This window comes from Canis aureus, chromosome 24, assembly GCF_053574225.1.
Source record: "Canis aureus isolate CA01 chromosome 24, VMU_Caureus_v.1.0, whole genome shotgun sequence".
NCBI classification, from domain to species: domain Eukaryota; kingdom Metazoa; phylum Chordata; class Mammalia; order Carnivora; family Canidae; genus Canis; species Canis aureus.
The window spans coordinates 43,752,310-43,779,320 of NC_135634.1; the positions used below are offsets into that span (position 1 = coordinate 43,752,310).

General features: G+C 42.3%; 1 protein-coding gene across 4 annotated transcripts in view; it reads right to left on the minus strand.

Moving 5' to 3' along the window:
• LOC144296173 (nuclear body protein SP140-like protein) overlaps positions 1–27,011 on the minus strand; it is a 42,269-nt gene that overhangs the window by 13,295 nt on the left and 1,963 nt on the right. The window contains exon 1 of one of the 4 annotated variants that reach the window (XM_077869177.1): positions 5,120–5,256. The exons of 2 other annotated variants lie outside the window; for them this stretch is intronic. The gene's annotated coding sequence lies outside the window, so the exon portion shown is untranslated. Of the gene's footprint in view, positions 1–5,119; positions 5,257–27,011 lie in introns of those variants that run through there. One more of the 4 variants, XM_077869176.1, reaches the window with a different exon arrangement.

The window sequence follows — 27,011 nt, forward strand, 5'->3', positions numbered from 1 at the left end:
AAGAAGACAAATGCCACTTTCTGAAAAAAGAAGCCATTCAGATATGCAGATCTCCCCGACGATGTGGGTAGCATAGTGCCAAATTGGCCTTCAAGCGGGAACTATCCTATTAAAATTAAGTTCTACGATGGACTCTCAACACTAACTGGTGACTTTCCTTCCCTCTATAGTTTGAGCTGTCTGTTCTCCACACCCCAGATTGAAGAAGTCTCTGCTAGATTCTGATGGCTGTAGGAGTCCTGGGATTGGGGAATTGTCACAGATTATACATTGCTAGCTTGGCTACAAACTAGCTTGTGTCAGGTTTTTTTCTCTTTTGTGGGTTGGAACCAGATTTGTGATATTTTTATTCTTATTAATTATATTTGTATATTTATGTAATTATATTATTATATTATTATTATTATTATTATTAATTCTTATTATTCTGGTAACCCTCTTGTCTCTTGGAATTAAGAAATAAGAGACCCACGGTTGGATGCGCCTAGACTGGTAGTGCTAAGAGGAGCACAGGCAGCTGCAGCCAGAAGGATGAGAATCTGGACTGCATCCAATCCTCTGCAGCTAAGTCTAAGTTCCCTCTGCCAGAGGAAACTTTGGGGCCATAATTTCTTTGGGAGACTAGCCTAAAAACCAGGGGAGATTTCATTTTGGTTCCTTAATTTTACTATGGGATTTAATAATGGGAGGGGATGTCAGGAAAGATAGCAAAATAGGAACTGCCAGAAATCCATCTCTCCACTCAGACAACAACCTTACTAGCAGAAGCTGTCTGAAGTCATCACTTTGGCACTCCTGAGTATATTTGAATGTTCGCAGCTTCCAGGAGAAAGCCTACCCAGGAAAGCGTGGCTAACTTTGGCCAATTTCAGCCTTTAACACTACAGTAGCCATCTATCCCCCAAGCCCAAGCCCAGCAGCAGGTAGCTGTGCCCACATTTCTCAAGTGGCTTGGTGCAGCCAGCGGGGGCCAATAAGGAATTAGTCTTCCAAATATTAGGATTCTGTGCCCTGATTGCTGATGACAGCTTTTCATCGCTGGGGTGTAGGCATAGAAGCAGGCAGCCATTGATGGAGTCCCAGTGGTTGGGGTGGTTTCCTGGGGCCTTAAAAGAGCTGCACCTTGTTTTTTTGCTAGTTGGTTTGTTTGTTGACTCAGTTTCCTTTCAGTTTCTTCCCTTTTGGAAGCCAGACGTTTATGATTCAGACCTTCAAAAGCAACAATATACAGGGGAATTTAGAAAGCCACTGTGCACCTACCCAGGGACAGATGCAGGCTAAAAGACCTAAGCTTTCTCCTCAGGCTCATCCTCAGCCCAGAGTTATATGGCAACCATTTCTTTAAAAATGGAAGGAAGGGGCAGCCCGGGTTTAGCGGCTCAGCGGTTTAGCACTGCCTTCGGCCCGGGGCCTGATCCTGGAGACCAGGGATGTAGTCCCACGTTGGGCTCCCTGCATGGAGCCTGCTTCTCCCTCTGCCTGTGTCTCTGTCTCTGTCTCTGTCTCTCTCTCTCTCTCTATCTCATGAATAAACAAATAAAAATCTTTAAAATAATATAAATAAAATTAAAATGTTAAGGAAGCAATTACATCTACATATCATCCAAAAGAAGTAAATACTTCAAAAAAAATCTAACTAAAGAAGTGAAAGACTGCCATGGCATGCTGAAACTACCAAATATTGCTGAAAGAAATTAATGAAAGCCTATAAATGGGAAAAAAATCTCATGTTCATGGATTGGAAGACTTAACATTTTATGATGTCAGCACTACCCAAAGCAGTCTATAGGTTCATCACAATCCCTATAAAAATCCCAAAAGCCTTTTCACAAAAATGGAAAGCTGATTCTCAAATTTATATGGAATTGCAATAGACTGAATAGCCAAAACAATCTTGAAAAAAGATAAAATTAGAAGACGCACACTTCCCAACTTTGAAACACAGTACAAACCTACAATGATTGAAACAGTATGGCACTGGCATAAGAACAGGCTTATGGAACAGTAAAATAAAATAGAGAGATTAGAAATAAACCCTCATACATATGGTCAGTTGATTTTCAATAAGGGCTCCACTAGCATTTAATGAGGAAAGGATAGTCTTTTCAGCAAAAGATGCTGGGAAGACAAGAGATCCACATGCAATAATCCCCACATACATAAATTAACTCAAAATAAATCAAAGACTCAACATTAAGAGGCAAAACTATAAAATGAGGGAAGTCCTTGTAACACTGGGTTTGGCAATTATTTCATGGATATGACACCAAAAGCATAGACAACAAGAGAAAATAGATAAATGGCACTTCATCAAAATTAAGACCTTTTGTGCATCAAAATAGATTACCAAGAAAGTGAAAAGACAAACCCACAACTGACATCATACTCAACAGTAAAAAGCTAAAAGCTTTTCCTCTAAGATGGGGAATAAGACAAAGACGTCCATTCTCACCACTTCTATTCAGCATGGTACAGGAAACCTAGCCACAGCAATCAAGCAAAAAATAAAGTGCATTCAAATTGGTACAGAAGAGGGATGTCTGGGTGGCTCAATGGTTGAGATTTCAGCTCAGGGTGTGATCCTGGGGTCTGTGGATCAAGTCCCACATCAAGCTTCCCACGAGGAGCCTGCTTCTCCCTCTGCCTATGTCTCTGCCTCTCTCTGTGTCTCTCATGAATAAATACATAAAATCTTTTTTAAAAATTGGTACAGAAGCAGTAAAACTGTCACTATTTGCAAATGATATGACACTATGTATAGAAAACCTTAGAGACTCCATCAAAAACTATTAGAACTAATAAATCCAATAAAATTGCAGGATACAAAATCACTATCCAGAAATCTGTTGTGTTTATATACACTACAACAAACAAACACAAGGAGAAAATAAGAAAACAATCTCACTTAATACTACATCAAAAAGAATAAAATAACTAGGAATAAATTTAACCAAGGAAATGAAAGACCTGTACTCTGAAAACTATAAGACACTGATGAAAGACATGGATTAGAAGAATTATTATTAAAATGTACATGCTACCCAAAGCAATCTACAGACACTGTAATCCTTATCAAAATATCAACATTTTTCACCTAACTAGAACAAATAATCCTAAAATTTGTATGGAACTACAAAAGACCCCAAAGAGTAAAAACAATCTTGAAAAAAAAAAAAAGAAAACTAGATGTATCACACTCCCAGATTTCAAACTATCCTACCAAGATATAGTAATCAAAATGGTATGGTGCTGGCACAAAAATGGACATATAGATCAATGGAACAGAATAGAAAGCCCAGAAATAAACCAACAGATAAATGGTCAGTTAATCTATGGTAAAGGAGGCAAAAATATAACATGGGGAAAAGGAAGTCTCTTCAATAAATGGTGCTGGAAAACTAGACAGCTACATGCAAAAGAATAAAACTGGACCACTTTCTTACACAATATACAAAAATAAACTCAAAATGGATTAAAAGCCTAAATGTAAGAGAAAAAACCATAAAATTCCTAAAAGAGAACAAAGGCAGTAAACTTATGGACTTAGTCTTAGCAATATTTTTTTGGGGGGGGGATCTGGCTCCTCAGGCAAAGGCAACAAAAGCAAAAATAAACAATCAGGACTGCATCAAACTAAAAAGCTTTAGCACAGTGAGGGAGATCAACAACAAAATTAAAATGCAACTTACTGAATGGGAGAGGTTATATCCAAAATGCATAAAGACCCCATAACAACTCAACACCAAAAACACAAACAGTCCAATTTAAAAATGGACAAAGGACCTGAATAGACAGTTTTCCAAAGAAGACATACAGACGGCCAGTAGACACATGAAAAGATGCTCTTCGGGGAGGGAGTATAAATTGGTACAGCCACTATGGGAAACAATATAGAGGTTTCTCAAAGAGTTAAAATCAGAAATATCATATGATTCAGCAATTCTACCTCTGGGGAACTGGTGGGTAGCAAGGATGAGCAAAATAGGTGTAGGAGATAAAGAAGTAAAAAATTCCAGTTCAAAGTAAATAAATCATGAGGATGAGAAGTTCAGCATGGAGAATATAGACAATAATATTAAAGTAACTTTATAAAGTGACAGATGGGAACTACACTTACCATGGTGAGCATTTCATAACGCATAAAAATGTCAAATTACTATGTCGTGCACCTGAAACTAATATAGTAGTGGATGCTCACTATGATTTAAAAAATAAATACTTTTTCGGGATCCCTGGGTGGCGCAGCAGTTTGGCGCCTGCCTTTGGCCCAGGGCACGATCCTGGAGACCCGGGATCGAATCCCACATCGGGCTCCGGGTGCATGGAGCCTGCTTCTCCCTCTGCCTGTGTCTCTGCCTCTCTCTCTCTCTGTGTGACTATCATAAATAAATAAAAAATAAAAAATAAATACTTTTTAAATAATAAATAAATAAATAATAAAAAAGAAAATGAAAAGACAACCACAGGACAGGGTGGGGGGAATATTTGCAAGACAAAAATCTAATTAGGGATTCATATTCAGAATATATAAAGAACGTGTGAAGCTTAACAACAAAAAACCACAAAGAACTCAATTCAACACGGGCAAACAAGTAAACAGTTCTCCAAAGAAGATATACAAATGATCAACATGCCCATGAAAAGATGCTCCACATCGTTAATCATCATGCTAATGTAAATCAAAACCACATGGAGGTACCACTTCATACCTACCAGGGTGGCTGTAATAAACATTTTTAAAAGAAACAACCCCCCCCCCACCACCACCACACACACACACACACACACACTAACAAGTTATTGGTGAGGATGTGAAGAGACTGGAATCCTGGAGCATTGCTGATGGAAATGTTGAGTGGTCTAGCCACTGCGGAAAACAGCTTAGAGGCCCAAAGAATTAAAGGTAGAGTACCACGTAACCTAGCAATTCCACTCCTGAAGTGGGGCCCCTCAGAACCAACCAGTGGGCAGGGGTATCTGAAGTTGCAGGTACTAGTTCATTCTTTTGACCCAGTTGGTAAAGAACCACTGCTTGGAGCCCCTTCAAGGGCCCTCCTCCACCACCTGCTGCCCTAGTCACCCTCACCTCCCACCCCTCAAGACCTCCCAAATCAGCAACCTGGTGCCAATGAGTCCTTAAGGAACCTGCTCCAGCCTTCCAGGGTGATCGTTCTCTTTAGAAGATACGGAGCAGAATGAAAGCAAAGAGACTACTGTGGGACTTTATTCTGATTTGATTAAGTGAAATCTCGTTTTGAATTTGCGTTCTGCCTCCCCATCCGGTGCTTTCGGGACTTTTTCCTCTTTCCAGATTTGTTAGAAAGTCTACACTGCCCTCTCACGGCAGAATCTTGATATTGTAAGTCCCCTTAAGACCCATCTCGTACTTTTTGCTCTGAATTCGCCCTGTTGTCCATCCTGGAAAAAGAGAACTCTCTTCTCAACCCTGTAACGGAATAGCTCAATATCAAGGTTAGAAGGGCCATTATGTCCTTCGAGATAAGAGTGAAATAACTTAGGAATTGGTACATGAGATGATTTTCCAGATCTAGACAGAGAAGTCTTTGTTCACATTGTGAGGGAGGTCCTGTGTCTTTGACTCTTTCCCACCCCCTTTCTGAGCTGTCCATTTTCCTAGGTTCTTGAAATATTCATTGGGTTTCAGGCTTCCCAAGAACAATGTATGCCTGGACTCTGGATTTCCCCCTTAGGCTGGAAAGCTCTGAAGTGAGCCCACTCTGAGGACTCATGAAGGAGCGATGGGGTATCTGAAGTGTCAGAGCAGTGACATGGCTTCTGGAAACCCATCTCGACAGACTCCACCATTGCACAGAGCCTGTTGGCTTCTGCTGGCTTGTCCTACAAATTCTCCACTCTGAGTGCTTCCCACAAGTAGAATCTCAATGGTTACTTGAACAGAGAAGAAAGGGGAGTAAAACCACTGGAGTTGCATTCATGTTCCTATTTTCAAAAAACAAACCAAAACAGCTTCATACAAATATAAAATACCAATGGTTTTAGTCAATTCATTAATTAATGAGGGCCCCAGAAAGGCATTAAAACTAGTTCAAAGGAGATTTGGAAGGAGTGAGATTTATGTTCGTCAAGGCAAAGGAATGCTGAAATGAATTTGTTAATATATACAAAACTGGTTACTATCCTACTGGGCAAGAAATTATCTGAGGTCATCTTTTCTAGCAGACAGTAAGTGATTGCACCTCTCCCAGACAAAATCCATGTGCATTACCATGGCCAAGACTCATTTACAAAACTTTCTGATAAGAGTCATTTATGTTATTATAGGTTTTCTGCTAGTTAACCTCTACCTCTTACAGTTATAAAATACCTGAGGCAATAAAAATTCAGTCGAAGTTGGATAACCAGCACTGCGCTAAAAGAATAACCAGTGATCTCTTCATTTTTCTTGACCATATATGAAATAGGATGTGTACATTGATGTTTTAAGGAACTGGGGCATGATGGTCCCCAGCCTCTGGTTGTGAGCATTCCCCTCCTCCTTTGTTCATATAAATGCCAAACTTGTTTATCACTTTTGAGCCCGTAGGTGGTTTTCTCCTATGACATTGTCAAGTATGTTTATGCCAGTTGTGGGGGCACTGAAGTCCCACTGAGCCAGGTTGGCATCCCAGAGGGCTCAGTGTGGGATAGCACAGAAGAGCACCTGCATCTGGACTTTCTAGGTGGGTCTGGAGCAGACTTGTTCTTTAAAGGATCAGATAGTAAATGTTTAGGCTTCACAGACCCAGAAGCTCTCTGCAGCAACTACTCAGTCACTAGCACAAAAGCAGTTCTAGACAAAATGTAACAAATTATGTGGCTGTGTTTGGGTGCCTGGGTAGCTCAGGACATTTAAGCATCCAACTTTTGATTTCAGCTCAGGTCACGATCTCAGGATCCTAGGATCAAGCCCTGTGTTGGGGCTCTGCACTCAGTGGGCAATCTCTTGAAGACTCTCTCTCTCCCTCTCCCTCTGTTCCTCCCTCCGCTTTCTCTCTCTCTCTCTCTCTCTCTCTCTCTCCCTCCCTCCCTCCCTCTCAAATAAAAATAAATAAATCTTTTAAAAAATCATGTAGCTGTGTTTCAATAAAACTTTCAAAACATGCACTGGGCTGGATTTGGCACATGGTCCATAGTTCGTCAATCCCTAGTGTATTAGTCTGCTCAGGCTGCATTATAAAATGCCACCAACTAGGTGACTTAGACAACAGGTACTTATTTTCTCACAGTCTTGGAGGCTGGAAGTGTGTGATCAAGGTATTAGCAAATTTGATTTCTCTTGAGAGCTCTCTTCCTAGCTTATAGATGGCCACGCTCTCACTGCGTCCCTACATGGTCTTTCTTGTGTACAGGAATAGAGATAAAGAGAGAGAGGGAGAGATCTCTAATGTCTCTTCCTATTCTTAAAATACCACCAGCCCTATCAAGTTTAGGCCCCACTTTTGTGACTTCACTTAACCATTATTGCCTCCTTTGGGCTCCGTTTTCAAATAGAGTCACATTAGGGGTTAGGGCTTCAAAATACCAATTCAGTCCATAACCTGGTATAGAAAATATAGCAGTCTTCATTCATTCATTCATCCAGTAAATATTAGTTGTGTTTACAGTAAGCCAGCCCTAGACAAATCCAATCCTAGCCCTTGCCAAGCTTTGATGCAGCAGAGGAGGCAAAGTTTAAACAAGGAATTTTAATAAAATGCAAAGACAAAGTTAGCAGGCCAAACAAACATAGTGCAATGAGAAAATTACATTTAATGTGAAACACAAATGTTTATTAAAATGCTGAGTTTAAAGTCTTGGTGATATATCCAAGTAGAGATGTTATTCAGATGAAAAAATATATTGAATTGAGAACTCAGAAAGCAGTTCTAGGCCTCAGACATTTGGAAGTCATTGAAACCATGGGAGTGGTTATGGTTGCCTAGGAGAGCAAATGGCACAAGATGAGCAGTATAAGTGTCTACACCAGTGGTTCTCAAACTTGAGCAAGCACCGGAGTTACCTAGAGGGCTTCTTAAAACACAGATTGCTAGGTCCCACCCACAGAGGTTCTGGCTCAGTAGGTCGGGGGTGGGGCCAAAAAATTTGCATTTCTGCCAAATTCCCAAAGAAGATGGTACATCTGGAATATGGTCTGATTTCAGAAAAAGAGATTTCAATTATAAACTGAACATAACCAGGAAAGATAGCTCCTTGTAACTTTCAGAGGAATTAAAACATCTAAGAAAAGTCCAAGATCTGACACTTCAGCTGTTGAGTCAAGAAATAAACCTAGACAAAAAAAATCACCACCACTATCACCATCACAATCACTACCACCACCACTAACACCTCCACCACCACCACCATCACCACCACCATTACCACCAACACCAACACCGTCATCACCAACAACACCACTACCACCACCACTGTACCACCACCACCACCAATACCAACATTGACATCACCACCACCACCAGAAACCACAATAGCATTGCCACCACCACCTACACCATTAACAATACAAACAATAACAACACCATCACCAACACCTCCACCATTACCACCACCACCACCACCACCACCACCACCACCACCACCATCATGGTGAATCTCAAGTACATTTCCCTAAAGTTGGTCATCTTGGACTATCCTGGATCACCTAATGCAGGACAATAAATACATTCCATTCGCTGCGTATCTCTTTAGCCTCCGTCTAAAGAATTTTCTTAAAGATATATTTATTTATTTGAGAGAGAGAGCAAGTGGGGTGAGGGGCAGAGGGAGAGAGAAAGAGTCTTAAGCAAACTCCTACACTAAGCAGGGCTGGATCTCATAACCTTGAGATCACGACCTGAGAGGAAACCAAGAGGTGGACACTTAACCAACTGCGCCACCCAGGGGCTCCTCCATGTAAATAATCTTTAAAGAAGCAATCTCAATAGGCACTGATCAATGAGATAGAAGTTGTTCTAGCACAAGAGGTCTAAAGGTAGATATCCATATCCTTGAGTAGGACTTAGCCCTTGAGTTAATTTCATCACCACTGACGTGAATGTGGCTCTCTCATTGGTGCTCCAGCCCAGAGAACAATTTGGCCCCAGTGGACCCTGGAAGAGACAGATCTCAAAATTTAGTGGAAAGGTTACCAGCAAGGACTTTAGTGTCAGCCAGCCCTGGATTTGATTTCTAGATCTGTCATTTACTTTCAGAGACCTAGGGCACATTCCTTTCTATGTTTGTTTCCTTATATTAAAATAGAAATCATTCTAGGGTTTCTCTGAGAATTAAATTTTAAAATATGCAAAAAGAGCAGAATCCTTGGCCTATGGGAAGTACTCAATAAACAGTAAGTATTTTTTTGTCACTATTTTCATTTCCATTGTTGTTTGGAGAAGAAATGAAAAGTTGAAGAATGTTTAAGCAGCTCGTAAAGTTGTCAAAGGGCTTTAATAGCTTGCTATAAAGTGATAAAACAGAAGTTCTGCTAACCTTAGGCAAGAGGCTTAAGAGAGTCACACAGGAAATTGAGTGGCCTTCATACTGTTGTATAATGAAAACCCATCACAAGAAAAGAACACCCTTTTAAAACCCTTGCTGTCACTGCCCAGGCAAACAATTAACAAAACAGGGAAAATGCAAAGGCAGCTAGCAAAGAATGCCAAAGAGAGGCAGAGAACCATGCAAATAGGGGGAAAAAATCATTCCCAGATTTACAAATAATGGGCAACAGGTCATTTTGCAGAGAGCACTGGAGCAAAACGCTCTTCATCCCAGCTGGAGCAGTTTGATTTCACTTGGAGCTACTGCAGGTACAGAAGCTGACACACTCCTCCCAAAGAGTAATGGAGCCTCCAACACCAGGAAGCAGCTACTCAGGGCAGGATAGTATCTGCATTTAACACAGAATAGTATTAGCTAAACCAGGACACGACCAAAGAGCAATCTTAGTGGGACCCAAAAAGTGACATTACATTTCAGAGCCCTGCTCAGGTGAGTTTTCACTGAAGAAGAGGAATCTAAATGCATCTTTGGGCCTCTTCCACAGCCATAATTCTTTTGTTGTCTTTCTGAAGTCTCGAGTTGGAGAATCCTCTGGGTGATACCAAAGACTGTCTTGTTGACCAGAGATACCAGCAGGCACAGCCCTCAAAGCTACAGAACCATTTCAGTATGATTCCTTTTTTACATTTATCTTTTATAATTGTCTCTCTTCCCGTTTAGACTGTTTCTTCTTGTAAGAAAAGGCTTTTTTTTTTTAACAGATAAGAAAATAGCTTCACCGAAGTCATTTTTGCCTTCTGAGATGCATAAGCTCTGCTCCTCAGAGGGGTGCTCCCTGCTATATTCTCTGCTCTATCCCCACTGCCTAGAATACACTGTGCCTGCATAATGGTGAAACTACAATCTTCAATTCCTCCAAGTGGGAAAAACTGCCCATTGAAAGCAATTTTCGGTCTCCCAAGAGGTGAGGTATGAACATATTTTTGAACCAGGCTAGTCCTTTCATTTGGGAAAAACAAGAAGAATTTTGACCCCCATGACCATCTCCCTCTGGTCCTTCTGACCAAAAGGACTATGCAATAATAATTGGGTTTGTTTAAAGCTGCTAAATTTATGGTAATTTGTTAAAAAATAAAACAAATAAATATAAAAAATAAAAATTTGTGATAATTTGTTATAGCAGCAATGGGAGACAAACACCGTGCCTCCAATTAGACAGTTATAAGGAGGAGATTTTTGTAAAACTGTGGCTCTATGGATCTAACTGTGATGGTGAAAAATGTCACTGAAAGTGTGGCAGGAGCCTTACCTCTGTGACATGGTCCTTCTCGAAAGGCATATCTTTGCTGACTATAGACTGGATGAACCCTGTGCCAAAGCACTATTTGGTCAGCAAGAAAAGCCTCTCCTACCCAGTTACTCTTGAAGGCTTGACCAAGATATCTTTCTGCTTCCCTCCTTCCCTTGGTGAAGGAGGAGCTCTTTCTTAAAATATGATATTGGGGCCATGATGAGGAGGTAGAGAAGAGAATTCAAACTTTCCATCAGTTCTTGGTGCTGCCAAGGACAGAGGCCTGATGTATTAGCAGAGTTCTTCCGAGAAACAGACAATAGGATCGAGAGAGAGACGGAGACAGAGAAAGTTTAAGGAATTCCTATGTAATTATGGAGACTGGCGAGTCTAAACTCTGCAGGGTTCATTGGCGGTCTGAAGACTCAGAGAAGAGTGGTGCTGCCATTTCAAGTTCAAAGGCTGTCTGCTGGAAAAATTCCTTCTTGCTTGGAGTTAAAAATCAATTCCACGTTCTAGTCAGACCTTCAACTGCTTAGATGAAGCCCACCCACATTACCTTAGGCAATCTTCTTTTCTCAAAGTCTAACAACTTAAATGTTAATCTCATCCAGAAATATCTTCATGGAAACATCCAGAATAATGTTTGACCAAACACCTAGGCACATAGCCCAGCCAAACTAACATATAAAATTAATCATTATACGTGGGTAGACTAGTTGGCTGGTTGGTTTGTTTGGGAATGTGCATATTTTCTAAAACAAATAAGTGCATGTAAAACATGAATTATAGGGCAGCCTGGGTGGCTCAGTGGTTTAGCACCATCTTCAGCCCAGGGCCTGATCCTCCAAGATCGAGCCCCACATTGGGCTCCCTACATGAAGCCTGCTTTTCCCGCTGCCTGTGTCTCTGCCTCTCTCTCTCTGTGTCTCTCATGAATAAATAAATAAAATCTTTAAAAAAAAAAACATGAATTATAATACTGCATATAATTATAGGGATAAATAGAGAAAGAAGTTAAAGTATTATAAGCTCATGAAATGCTAAATAAACTCTAGAGTCAAAATAGTTAGAATAGTCAGAAGTAACTGGAAGAGAGAAAGGTAATCCAGGAGTTTCAACTTACTAGCAGCATTCAATTTTTTTAATTGATTGTTCATTGTATTTTCCTTTATATATTTTCCTTTATACAGTTGAATTATTACATAAGTATGTTTTAAAAATAAATATATAAATTATTCAGAACTGTTTAAAAAGAAGAATAATGAGATCAGACTTACTATATCTAAAAACACATTACGAAGCATCAGTAATTTGAAACAGTTTGGTGTCAGTGCAGAAATGGACCGATCCCTGAAACAGAACAGAACGTTCAGAAATGGCTCCTAATTGCCTAAGGAATAGAAACCATGGTGAGGGTGCATTTCAGATTAGTGGGGTGAAATAGATGATTTGATGAATTGTCTCAGGGTGAGAGTAGCTACTTTTGTCCTTACTGCTAAAATAAATTTAGGACAGTTTTTTTTAATAAAAAAAAATAAACCATAAAAGAAGGAAACAGGTGAATTTAGTTATATCTTGTCATGAAAAAGTCCTTTGTATGGGGTGCCTATCTGGCTTGGTTGGAAGAATATGTGACTCTTGATCTCAGGGTTGTGAGTTTGAGCTCCAAATTGGGTGTAGAGATTACCTAAAAATAAAATCTTGAAAGAAAGAAAGAAAAGAAAGAAAGAAGAAAGAAAGAAAGAAAGAAAGAAAGAAAGAAAGAAAGAAAAGAAAAAGGCCTTTGTAGTATAGCATATCCAAACACCATAAATGGGAAATTTTTTAAATTTTTTGTATAAATAAAAAATGTAAATTTCCACAAGGGAATAGACAAACCAGGAGAAAGTATTTATAGGTGTATGACTACTTTCCTTAAATCCACTGAGGTCAAAATAGTCAACAACATAAAAAATAACCCTATAGAGAAAAAGAAATGGACAGAGAAAATGAACAGTTGATAGGAAAAAAGCATTAAAAAATGCACCACTTTATTAATAACTAAAGAAATATGAACGAAAACAACTAAATATCATTTTTATTAAATCAGATTTGCAAAACTTAAATATTTTATGAGTGAGGCTATGGGGAAGAAGACAGTGGAGAGGTAAATGAGACAAGTTCTTTGTAGAGTGATTTTGCAAGAGGTGCCAAAAATGTCAGTGCATATCTTTTGATTCACCTGTTCCAATTCTTGGGTGTACCCCCCAGAGTCTACTGAGAGGCGGTGTGGAAATGTTCCTGCATCACCGATTAGAAGAGTAAAAATATGGAAAGAAGTAAGTATTCACCAATAGGGTAGTAGGTAATGCTATGCACCAGTCTAAGAATGGGGTGGATCTCTGTGTCAATTATGGAAATTGCCCTAAGATATATTAATAAGTAATGAAAGCAAAGTATACAACATTTTATTGCATAATGTAATTTGTGGCTTTTTAAGAATTGCATTTACTGAAGTATACATACCTACTTGTGAAATAACATGTTTTTCTTGCATACCCTTTTGCAATTCTTATTTTTAACCACATAAATGTAATGCTTTTGTTTTTAAACAACTCATTTTCAATGAGAAAAAATTACTGACATGGAGCAATATTACTATTAAGTGAAAAAATCAGGTTATAAAACAGCATGCATAATTATAATCACATTTTCCTCTACACATCTGTAATTATTCCCATATATATCTGTGTGTAAAAAGCCATCTGGATGAATGTGACCAAAATGTTAATTGGGAGAATGCCCAGAGGCAATGATTTTCCATTTGTTTCTTTGAATTTTCTATTGTTTTACAACAAGATTTCTCAATCTTAGCCCTCGTGACACTAGTTACATTTGGGGCCAGATTATTCTTTATTGCGGGTCCCATCGGGTGTCTTTTCGGATGCTTTGCAATATCATTGGCCTCTATCTATTAGATGTCAATGGCATCCTCCAACTGTGACAAACAAGATATCTTTAGACATTGCCAAATGTCTTCGGGGGAACAAAATCATGACCCCTAGCCCCAAACACTAAGTTTACAGTAAACATGATTTATTTATGCAGTCAAAAAATTAAATATATATAGATTGGATCAAAAAATATATATCACAGGTAGATAATAGATAAATAATGATAGAGATAGGTAGGTAGGATAGATAGATAGATAGATAGATAGATAGATAGATAGATAGATGATAGACAGGAGAGAAAGCATGGGACATACACAAAGCACACAGTATGACCATTGGGAGGCAGATCAGTTGCAAAGCCCCTGAAGAACTGAAGAGACCACTCCACTGAGATTTTCTTCTGGCCTTTTTCTAGGTTCCTCTAAGACAGGGATAGCATGAGTATCTGTTCCCCAAACTCACCAGAAGGTATGCACTGAATGAGCAAGTGCCCACAACACTATCCTTCGGAGGCTTTGCGTATATTCACAAGGATGCTGCCAGGATAAAAATATTTTTGATACATCCTTTTGGAATTTACCTTCAAAATAGATAACATATATCTTTTAATAATTTCAAAGAGGGTCAATATGTCTTTTTTTTTAAGCAAAGCTGCTTATAAGAACTAGACAGATTTAATTTTGGATTCAAGTGTGATGAATAAGTTATATCATCAAATTAAACAATTTTGTGCAAAAATAAGCTGTGAGAATAGTTTCAAGTAGATGTTTATTGTTGTTTATGTGTCTCCCACAAAAGATATATTGAAGTCCTAATCCCTAGTATCTCAGAATGTGACTTTATTTGGAATAGGGTCATCGCAGATTAGTTAAAATGAGATCATACTCTAGTAGGGTGGGCTCTTAATCCAATATGACTGGCATCTTTGTGAGGAAAGGGAACATCTTATGAACAGAGACACACACAGAGAAAATGATGTGAAGACACACAGGGTGCAGACAGCCATGTGCCTGGAGTGGTGCATTTCTAAGTCAAGGAACGCCAAGGACGGCCAGCAAACCCCAGAAGCTAGAAGATGCAGGTAAGGAATCTCCCTTAGAGCTGTCAGAGAGACCAGCACCCTGCCAACATCTTGATTTTAAACATCTAGTTTCCAGAACTGTCAGACAATAAATTTCTATTGTTTCAAGCCACCCAGTCTGAGGAACTGTGTTACAGCTGCCCCAGGAATTAATATGGTTGTTTACTCATCATCCATTCCTCTTTTCCTAACAACACCCAGATTTTCATTTCTGCCGCTAACTGCATACTGCAGGGGACGGGACCTACTCCAATGCCAGGTCGGACCCTGGTTGGCTTAGCCAATCAGCATCTTCCATTACCTCACCCGTGAGACTGTTAAGGGAGGGGGGGTTGTATCTTAAATTGGGCCAGAGTGACTTTCAGAACTTCCCCTTAAAATGGTGGGACAGAGGGATCTCCAGAGAAGGATGTAAACTACTAGATGTGAACCAAAAACCATGCAACCTGAACTGCATCTGATACCCGCCACCTTCAGAAGCAGCAGAGCTGAGAAAGGCAAACACCCTGGGTTCTTGGAGATATCTTTAAAGCCCTGGTTCAGTCTGCCCTGAAATATACCAGTCTTACAGTTAAAGGCTTTATAGTTTAAGCCTTGGATTTTGCATTCCTTGCAACCCAAAGCTTCCTAGCTTTCAAGCTGGCATCGCAAGGCATATACACCACTTCCAACCAGTGCAAGGGGCTTTCAAAGGACTTCTTGGAGAGCTAGACATGAAGGACACAGGGCTGGAATCACACTTGCAGAGTCTAAAGGCTGGAGGCTGTGTCTAAAACTCACCCCGTGAGTTGTAGGAAGCTAGCAGCTGACAGGAAAAAAAAAAAAAAAAGTAGCTATCTCTATGATGGGAATGCCTGCACTTAGAGAGCCTGATGGACAAGGATGGATGCTCATCTCCCAATGGCCAGAGGTGGGCTTGCTGTAGGGAGCCCTAACAGATCTTCTCGAGGGAGGCTTTGCCCAAGAGACCCATATGGAAGGACAGCAGAGGGATGAATTAGAAAGCAGAGAAGGGAGTCTTTCATTGGTAATCAGTTGGCCGGCAAGAGGAGACATCAGCCACTTCAAGGGAACTGCAGGAGCAAGATATCCCAAAATAGTAGGACCCCTCCCAAATCCCCCAGAAATGCTCCCTGAGAAAATAATCTAGTACCTGGGCATCTGCCGCATGCAGAGAAAACACCAGGGTGCAATTACAAAGGAACAGGTTAGGCAAAGCCTCTCCTGCCCCTTCCTCTCCGGCCCTGCCACTGCAGCTCTGCAGAAACTGAAAAGGGCAGATAGTAAAAGAGGAAAATGAGTGATTAGGAAGGAAAAGCAATCAGATCACTTTCCTGTTGGTCCTCAGACTAAGTAAGGCCCCAGCTAATGTCAGGGAGAGGATTTAAGTGCAATAAAATATCAAATATTAGAGCAGATGAGATCTATTTGATTAAAAATTCTTTTCTAGTGACTAAAGGGCCCAGAAAAAATATGAACCCTCCTCAGATTTTAAGTAGTTTTAACAGACACAGTCATACCCACCCCATGTGGCCTTAACTCTAGGCAAGGAGGCCACGTATTGCTAATACCTGAAGTTCTGGCTGAGCGCTTCTATCTGGCAGAGGAGGGCACCCAAACTTCAAGCAAGGCAAATTAGAAATGCTACAGAGCTCAGGGCCTGGAAGCAATCCTCAACCAATGAGGAGCAGGTGTCTGTAGGGTCAGGACGCAGCTTCCTGCACTATATGGCCTGAAAACTCCCTCTTCATTGGCTGGTTCACTTTTCTATCTCACTTTCTCACTACTCCTACTCACGGGATTGCCTCCATAAAAATTACTTGATCTCAAATTCATGTCTGCTTCTAGGGACACCCAAACCAAAACACCAAGAAAAGATACGGTGATTTCAAAAAGCAGGTTGGAGGTGACATTAGGAAACAAAAAGATTGGTTTCTTACTGCTTGTCCATTCAACAGATCAATCACACCGGTATTTGGGGTGTGATTCATCATGAAGTTTCCTGCCTAAAACCTGGGGACAGGAGGCAGTGCGGTTTTCCATTGTCTTCTACATACTCATCACGTCTTGAAACTGAATCTGCATAGAGTCAGATGCTAATCACATAGCTCTTCTGACTTCTTCCTGCCTGGTGAATTTTCCACTTCCTCCCATGGTGCCCTCGGAGTGAGATGAGTTGTTCATGGGGGCAGAGCTCCTATGATGCACAGGTTCATCAAGTTGCGGTTGGTGGCTGATTTATGTCAGGGTAGCTAGCTCCCAACAGCCCAATAGCCTTACTTTGTTCTTCCATCTTCTTATCAAAGTGTAATTTACATATACAGTAAAATTCGAACATTTTCTTTTTTTTTTCTTTTTTTTTTTTTAATTTTTATTTATTTATGGTAGTCACGGAGAGAGAGTGAGAGAGGCAGAGACACAGGCAGAGGGAGAAGCAGGCTCCATGCACCGGGAGCCCGACGTGGGATTCGATCCCGGGTCTCCAGGATCGCGCCCTGGGCCAAAGGCAGGCGCCAAACCGCTGCGCCACCCAGGGATCCCTCGAACATTTTCATCTATAGTTCTGATGCTTCTTTTTGTTTTTTTAAATAAATTTTGTTGTGAAGTATAATTCATAGATTAAAAGAGTATAAAACATAAATATAGAGCTAGATAAACTGCCACAAAGAGGACACAAGTTCATATAACTACTACCAACATCAAGATATACCATCACACTTATTGTTTTAACCTTCACATTTAGGATGACAATTTATTATTGTATAGGGTGTGAGGAAGGGGTCAAGATTACTTTGTTACATACGGATGTTTAATTGATCTGTATCACTTATTGAAAAAAACATTATTTCCTTACTGACTTGCCATGGAGTGAGTCCAGGTACCATATATGTCAGGGAAGTTTCTTGACTCTTTGCTATTCCATCAGCCTATTTGCCCATTCTTGCATCCAATATTATATTGTAATTACTGTACCTTTATAGTAAGTCTCAAAATCAGGTAATCTAAGTCCTCCAGCTTTGTTTGTATTCAGAATCGCTTTGGTTATTCTAAATTATTTTAATCTCCATATGAATTTCAGAATCATTTTCTCAATTACCACAAAGCAACCAGCTAGTATTTTTACTGGAACTGCCCTAAATTGGTAGGTGAGTTTAGGAAGAACGGGCAAATTAAGTTCTTAATAATACTTAATCTTTTAATCCATAAACAAGGTGGAGATCTTCACTTATTTTGTTCTTTTTTTTTAAGACTTTATTTATTCATGGTGAGAGAGAGAATGTGTGGGTGAGAGAAGCAGACTCCCCACTGAGCAGGGAACTCCATGCTCAGTGGTGAGGTCTTGATCCTAGGACCCAGAGATCATGACCAGAGCTGAAGACAGATGCCCAACCAACTGAGCCACGCAAGCACCCCTATTTTATCCTTTTTTAAATTCTCTCAGTAATGTTCAAAGTATTTGCTACAGCAATAGCAACACTGTGGAAGGAGCCTCGGTGTCCATCGAAAGATGAATGGATAAAGAAGATGTGGTCTATGTATACAATGGAATATTCCTCAGCCATTAGAAACGACAAATACCCACCATTTGCTTCGACGTGGATGGAACTGGAGGGTATTATGCTGAGTGAAATAAGTCAATCGGAGAAGGACAAACATTATATGGTCTCTTTCAATTGGGGAATACAAAAAATAGTGAAAGGGAATAAAGGGGAAAGGAGAAAAAATGAGTGGGAAATATCAGAAAGGGAGACAGAACATGAAAGACTCCTAACTCTGGGAAATGAACTAGGGGTGGTGGAAGGGGAGGTGCGGGGGGGGGGTGACTGGGTGACGGCACTGAGGGGGGCACTTGATGGGATGAGCACTGGGTGTTATTTTATATGTTGGCAAATTGAACACCAATAAAAAATAAATTTATAAAAAAAAAACAAAGTATTTGCTACAGAAATATTGAACATCTTTCATAAGATTTATTCATGACTGGGCAGCCCCAGTGGCGCAGTGGTTTAGCGCCGCCTGCAGCCCAGGGCGTGATCCTGGAGACCCTGGATTGAGTCCCACGTCAGGCTCTCTGCATGGAGCCTGCTTATCCCTCTGCTTGTGTCTCTGCCTCTCTCTCTGTGTCTCTATGAATAAATAAACAAAATCTTAAAAAAAAAAGATTTATTCATGACTATTTGATATTTTCCCATACTTTCTTTTTTTAAGATTTATTTATTTATTTATTTGAGGAGGGCAAAAACAGAGGGAGAAAATCTTTCAAGCAGGCTCCCCACTGGGCATGGAACCCAATGTGGGGCTTGAACTCATGACCCTGAGATCATAACCTGAACTGAAACTGAGTTGGATACTTAACCAACTGAGCCACCCAGGACTGTGACTTGACTCCTGCCTATCAAAGCTTAGTGACATGAAGATTCAGAAGAGGCTGCCCCATAGACTAAAAAAGAACGGAGTATCTGCGTTTTCAGGGATCTATAGGCTGTCCCCTAAAGCTCTTGATTGCATCCCTCCACTTCTGAGTCACTTACCAGGCTCTCAGGGCATCATGGGCAACTGGAAATCCAGGAAGTGGAACAGGAAATCAGAGCCAGATATATAATTGCAGAAGATCAAGTACCAGGAGAAGCCCCATTTCTGTAAATCCACAGAAGCTAGGAATTTGTCCACCCATCTTCCAACCTACCACCTCGTTATCTTTATTTTCCCATCCTTTGTATCCATTGCAAAGGGAATATGAGGTGATTCACTGAACTGCTATAGTTTGGCAAGATGAAATTAATACATAAAGAAATAGAAGAAAAATGGGGACATGGACATAAAATGAAATCAGGCAGATGTGAGCAAAACTATAGGCAAAAAATAAATAGGTCAGAGCCCAGGAAAGTCAAAAACAATGCCAAGGCCAGAAGCAGACAGAGATTTTCTAGCAGACTCAAGAATCTGCCCTATGACTTAGGGAGTCAGAATTTATTTTGACCACCATCATCTCTGTCTGGATGACTGCATCAGCCTCCTATCTGTTATCCCAGCTCCCAGCTCTGCCTCTTACCCAGAGTCTCCTGTCAAAATAATAACCAGAGTGATTTTTTGAAAACACAAATCAGCCCCAGAATAGGAGGAAAATATCTATAAATCATATATGTGATAAGAGTCTGGTATCCAGAATATTTAAAGAACTCTTACCATCTATCTAAAAGGCAAATAACCCAATTTTTAAATGGGCAAAGAATTTGAATAGGCTTTTCTCCAAAGAAGATATACAAATGCCTGGTGAGCACATGAAAACTTGCTCTGCGTCATTAGCCATCAAGAAAATGCAAATAAAATCCATGGTGGAAAACCACTTCACCTCCTCTAGGATAGCTATAATCCAAAAAAACAGACAATATCAAGTACAGGTGTGCGTGTGGAAAAATCAGAACCTTGTATTTTCAGGTGGGAGCTTAAAAATGGCATGATTGCTTTGGGGAACCACTTGGCAGTTCGTCAAAGAGTTAGATGGAGTTACCATATGGCCCAACAATCTTAATTATGGGTATACACTCAAGATCATTGTAATAGCATAAAGCAGTTGAAGTGAAAAACTGCCATGGGCAATAACAACGATGAGTCTCACTCACGTACTGAGTGAGTGTCAATGCTGTGTCAAAGAAACCAGGACAAATAAGTACAAATTTTACGACTCCATTTATACAACAGTCAAAAACATGCAAAACTAATTTTTTGGCCCATATCAAAAATATGGGAAGAGGCTAGAAGCCTTCGGGCCTTGGGGGAACAAGAATCAGAGCCTCACTCAACGCTGCAGCTCCGGAGCTCTCTTTACCTCTTGACTTCTTTTTTTTCCTTTTTTTTTTTTTTAAGATTTATTTATTTATTCATGAGAGACACACACACACAGAGAGAGAGAGAGAGAGGCAGAGACACAGGCAGAGGGAGAAGCAGGCTCCTTGCATGGAGCTCAATGCAGGAATCAATCCCGGATCCGGGGATCACAACCGGAGCTGAAGGCAGGCGCCCAACCGCTGAGCCACCCAGGCATCCCTAGACTGAGTTTCTATTAGGAATTCAGCTCTAGTCTCTGCAAATATGTTTCTCTGCAGAGCAGCAACCATGGCCCCTGGACTCCCTGGACACATATATTTCCAGCCCCTTCACCTGGAACAATACCTCTCTTCCACTTACTTTCCATTCAAAAAATTCTAGGGAAGGCTTCTCATTAGCCACAGATTCTATTTAAGGACCCCTGCCTAGGTTGGCAAACAGTAACCTAGGTAGATCCTACTGGAACCCAATTTCTGGAGTTGGGCATTGGAAAGAGGTCACTCCCAAAGGGATGTGCTGTCCCAAAAGACAGAATGGGTGCCAAACAGACAATTTCATAAATGTTCTTGTCATTCAGGGGAGCATCTCTCTACTTGTTATACGGGATATATTAATAAACCCAATCACATCTTCAAAAAAAAATATGTGTCTGTGTCATTCTGGCTTCACCTTTCCTGGAATTCACTCAACTGATGATTTCTGTACTTTCCAGACTGATAGTTCATGCCTCTGATCTCTCCTGGGTTAATCTTCACACTCAAAAGATGCCTTAAGCCTTGTAAGCAGCTGGGAAGCGCTCTCATGAGTGCACCCAAGATGAACGACCACTTCTTGTTGTTGGCACTGACTCTTCTAGGTGCCCAGTGGCATTCTCCACCTCCAAGAAATCAACAGACTGAACAACAATGCTTGCTTTGTCCGTTTGGCAATGCCTACTAAATTTCAAGTGTTTATGCCTTTGACCCAGCATTTCTGCTTTCTTAACTCATAGAAACACTTTCACAACTGTACAAAAACATATATGCGGTGTTGTTCATATAAAGGAAAAACTGCATTAGAAGGCGTAGAATTTCAAATATCTGTCAGTAAGAATCTTTTGAAATAAATGATTATTCATAGCAACAATGGAACATTACGCAATTGTTACGTTAGAGAGATCCTAACACCAAAAGAAATTTAAAATGCGTTAAGTCTAAAAAGCAAGTTGCCAAACAATATCCGTGGTCCAGTGGCAGAGAGGAGGGTGAAAATCATAATACTATCTATGTTAGTAGGTGCAGGGGAGAAAAATCCTAGCAACATACATCAAAGTATTAACAATAGTTTTCTGGCATGAGGAGAGGGAGGGAAGGGAGGAGGTACAGATATACGAGGGACTTTCATCTTCTACACTATGTATTTCGAGACTATTCGGATGTTTAAAAGAAAATATATTTCTTTAAAAATTAAAACATGAAATAATGATTTGTTTTTTAAGAAAGTGTCTTGAAAGTTGGGGACAGTGTGACAGATGTTGCTTGATTGCCTTTCAGACAGATGTCTTGCGTTCACAAGGTTGTTTAAGAATGCAGACTTATCTCCTTGCTCACTGACCCATAACACAACAGACTAAATGTTTGACATGGGAAAATTCTCGGGGACAAAAGAGCTTATTCAAGCAGACCTAACAGCCATGAGCTATCTCATAATCAGCAGGGAGACAGAGCTCGCTGCGCCTGTGCTGGGGGTGGGGAGAAGCCGGGCAGGGACTGCTGTGGGCTGGGAAGGTGACTCGCCCTGTTCTCCCAAATTCAGCTCCAGTGGCCTTGGCTTTGCTGAAAATGAAGCAGTGGTGGCGGGCTGGGGAGTGGCTGTGGAGTCTGAGTGTTGGGGAGCCAGGGGAGGGGGGGACTCTCAGGAGGAGAGTCAGGAAGCTGTTGCAGGGAGGAAGGAAGTCATGCACTCAGAGGCTTCAAAGCTGGAGCAATCATAGAGAAAATGCACAGGGCAAGACATGCTTCAAGGTGGGTGGTTGGGGAATTGGTTGTTTTTGAAAAGAAGGCCTATTTTGGGGCACCTAGGTGGCTCAGTTGATTAAGGGTCTGCTTCGGCTCAGGTCGTGATCCCAGGGTCCTGGGATTGAGTCCTGCATCAGGCTCCCTGCTGTGCGGGGAGTCTGCTTCTGCCTCCGCCTCTCTCTGTGTGTCTCATGAATAAATAAATGAAATCTTTTTAAAATCTTTTCTTTTTTAAAAAAAAACAAGGCCTATTTCAGGAAGACCAATGTAGATCCTCCATCTTGGGCTTTATTGGCGTGGGGCAGATTATCTCTGAATCAGATGGTCGTAATAATAAGTCCCTGATTTCAAAGTTGCCTTCTACTCTTCCAAGTATGTTCCCACCTAATCCTTGTCTCATTTGATCATCACAACCTTTGAGGGATGGAGGCAGAGCAACTACCATCTGTCTGGACAAAGAAACCCAGGGTTTCACTCGTGGTACCTGGCTCCATCACCCCTCAGGATGCCCATTCGCTCCCAAGACCCACCTCGCCACACAGTCACCAGGAACCTGTTTCTGTCTGAGTCTGTTTAGACTCAAGTGGACCCTCTACCATGTATTTTATTATTATTTTAGGGCATTTGTTTGTATGATAGCTTCTCTTTGGGGGAGGAGCTGGGAAAGAGCTATTTCCGTGTCTCCTCCTCTGTGCAGCCCCATCCACAGCCCCCTTCCTTCTTCAAGGCAGCTGGGCAGGCAGGGCACTGGTTTCCCACCAGTCTTAGTTCAGATGAAGTTCATCAGAAATTTGCTTACGCATTTCATCAGAAATGCTGATTTCTTCCCTGAAGAGAATTACAAATCTCATCACACTCAAAAAAGTTCTGTCCCAGACCAGTTTAGGAACAACTTTTCTTTTTCCATCTTTTGGGATAAAGATCACCCAAGTGCTACTTGAAGGGCCAAATGCACTCATAGAGGAGGGTGGAGAATTGACTCCTCCCTACCCCAGGTTTGTTGAAGGGACCCGGTTCCTCAAAGGTGACCCTTTTCAAAAGTGCTGCACCAGGCACTGAACACTTGGCTGCCGGTCACACCAGGAAGACAGGCTCTGGGTAAATGTGGCTGCCTCCCCCAGGGCCTCCCCAAGGGTGAAGTTACAGAAGGGAGTTTGAACATGGAATGGAAAGAGCCTCCCTTCCTTCTCCAGGGAGCAGCCTACTATATTGAAAGTTTGGGGAGGGACCCTGGGTGGCTCCAGTGATTGAGCTTCTGCCTTCGGCTCAGGTCGTGATCCCGGGTCCTGGGATCGAGTCCCACATCAGGTTCCCCACAGAGAGCCTGCTTCTCCCTCTGCCTAGGTCTCTGCCTCTCTGTGTGTGAATGAATAAATAAGCAAAATCTTTTTTTTTTAATTTATTTATGATAGGCACGCAATGAGAGAGAGAGAGAGGCAGAGACACAGGCAGAGGGAGAAGCAGGCTCCATGCACCGGGAGCCCGACGAGGGATTTGATCCCGGGTCTCCAGGATCGCACCCTGGGCCAAAGGCAGGCGCCAAACCGCTGCGCCACCCAGGGATCCCCAAGCAAAATCTTTGAAAGAAAGAAAGAAAGAAAGAAAGAAAGAAAGAAAGAAAGAAAGAAAGAAAGAAAGAAAGAAAGAAAAGAAAGAAAGAAAGAAAAAGAAAGGAAGTTTACAAACAGGGCCTACCCCACCAAAGTGACAGAGAATAGTCCCTGGACCATTCTGTCAGCAGTTCACTTGACCCTCACCCCTCACCCCCTTTGTCGTTCCCCAGAACACCACCTGACTCCAACTCCAAAAACATTCCTCCCAAGTTTAGTATAAAGAACAACATGCTCAGGACTTCCTGCCACCAACCTGGACCACACAGGGCTTTTTTTTTTTTTTTTTCACATTCAAAGACTCATTCCAGATAATGTGCTTTTCTGAATAATAAGACACCTCTCCCAAGTCTACCCTCTTTTCGGATCCCTGCCCACTTTTGAGAAAGGAGGTGGGAAGTGGGTGGATACATTGCTGCACACCCACTGCCTCCTTCCCTAAGGTGTTTTTTCCAGGTAGGGTCTTGAGGTTTGGGACTTGCAGGGCGAAGGGGCTCTTTGATATAAACAAAGCCAGGAGCCCCCCACTCAGTGGTTGTTCCCTCAGTCTTCTGAAACATGCTGAGAATTCATCTGAGCAAAGGCTGAGGAACAGATGCCAACTGCGAAACAAAGGACAGGGCTGATGCCAGGGAGGCTTCAGAATGCCCCCCCAAGGACCCACCTCTGCCCCCCCCTCCCAGTATCTGGACATGTCAGGGATGCACCTCCATACGGATCTGCTATAGAAGTGAAGAGGAGAAAATGGAATACGTGGAGCATAACTGGACTATGAGGGAGGACGGTCACAGAGGTGCTGGGTTTCTGGAATTGACTTAAGTATCTGCCATGAGGCAGGGAGGGAGCTGAGGACAAAGCTGAGGAGCAGACCACTTAAACTCTGTTGTAAATTCTCACCCTTAGATCTGAGCTTTGACACAGAATTGGCTGCTCTATGTTAGATATTTTCATCAATGTCTTTGTTAAGCACCTGATACCATTCAGGAACTGCTGGGTATGAGGATAAAACATGAGAAACCTGCAGAAGGAACAATTACACACTTACTACTACCTGTGTGCTCATCATAGGCGCCAGGGAGCCCACCTGAAGAGGCAGTGACCCCTGCGCAGAGCCATCATATGTCATGCCTCTAGCAAGCAAACAATAGACATTTCCAGTCAAATCATCATCATCATCATCATCATCATCATCATCATCAGAAGTGAGATAGTGATGAAAACATTGAGCAAGAGTTAGGGGAAAGAACAGCTTGAGGTGCATGGGTGTTTCAGGCAGGAGGGATCAAAGGTGTGAGAATTCCAAAAAAGTGAGGTCCAGGGGTTTCAGGTGGACTTCAGCGGGCCTGGGCCCAGAAGTCCGAGGGGTGGGCAGGTGGGAGAGAGAGGGGCCGCGGGCCAGAGGGCCTGGTTTGCTGAGGAATTTGAGTTTTATCTAGAAGATTATCGAGAATCATTAAGGGGAACTCTGGCGTGGGGGTTGCATTTCTATAAGATTCTTTTTTAGCTCTTTGGAGAATGGCCCAGAAGAGGAGAGCCTGGAGGGGAGCCAGACATGGAGAGGTTAATGTAATGACAGGCAGGAGAAGACAGGGCCCGGGGAGGAGACGAGGGAAGATCTGAGAGCATCTGGAAGGTTCCGAAGAAAAAGTCAATTGGATACATGGGAGAAAGGAGTCAGAAAGGGGGCGGGAAGAGCAACCCCCGGGTGGGTAATGGGAAGCAGATTTTGAGGCACAGACAGTCATCCAAATGATGCCCCGGCTTCCGTGGGTGGGGTTGGGGTGAAATTTCCTCATCTGGGTATCGGAACACACTGCAAAGTGCCTCAGAACCACAGTTGGGCCCTTGGAGGAGCAGAAAGGACACCTTGGATCCCACTCAGGCTGCCCTTCCGTCTGGGGGGCCCGCTTCTGTGTGATAATAGCCAGGACTGTTTGCCAGGCCCGAGCCAGCACTTCAGGGCCCCTGGTGTCACGCCCGGAGTGATTGCAGCCACAATCGCTGATCCCTAAGTACTATGAGCTGTTGTCATTTTCACTGTGACTCCTCAGGCCATCCCATGCACCCCCCCCCCCCATCCTGGCCACCCGGCCTCCCTGTCTGCAGCCCGTCCCGTCCTCGGGGCCCAGTTCACCATCACCTGCTCGGTGCCGCACACCCAGGTGGCCCCACCCTGGAGCCCACATTCTGAGTCTTAAAAAAAAAAGATTCCTTTGGGTGCCTGGGCCTTTTTGGTTCTTCTGGGGGTTGGAAAAACGGCTCTGCCTTGTTCCCCTTTCTCTCCCACGGTGCCCTGCACACATCAGACTCTCCATGGGCATCTGGAAGGCTCTGTTTCACGAAGGGAAGAAACTAGCCCTTCGGCCGAGTAGGGGTCCCCAGAAGGGAGCTGTGGCAGCTGACCCCTTAGCGGCTGTTCTGTCCAAACCACAGGCCTCTGCCACAGCCCTGCAGTGACCGGATGGCACATGCTGGGCATCCCTCCCCCCGGCCACCAGCCCCCCCTCTGGGTGTAGATGCCATCACAACCTCAGGACCCCGGCAGCGACTGTGCACTCTTCAGGCTCTTCCAGGAGAAAGTTCTTTGTCCTCCTGTGTCCGACACCATCCTGCCCTGAATACCTCACCTGCCCCCTCCTAGGCCTCCAGCGATGCAGCAGTCTGGCTGAGGAGCAAACAATGCCCGCCCCAAGCAGTTCTTAGGGAGCCTCAGGAATGCCCCTGGGGTCCTCTGCCTCAGCTCTGGCGACCGCAGCCCCCCCC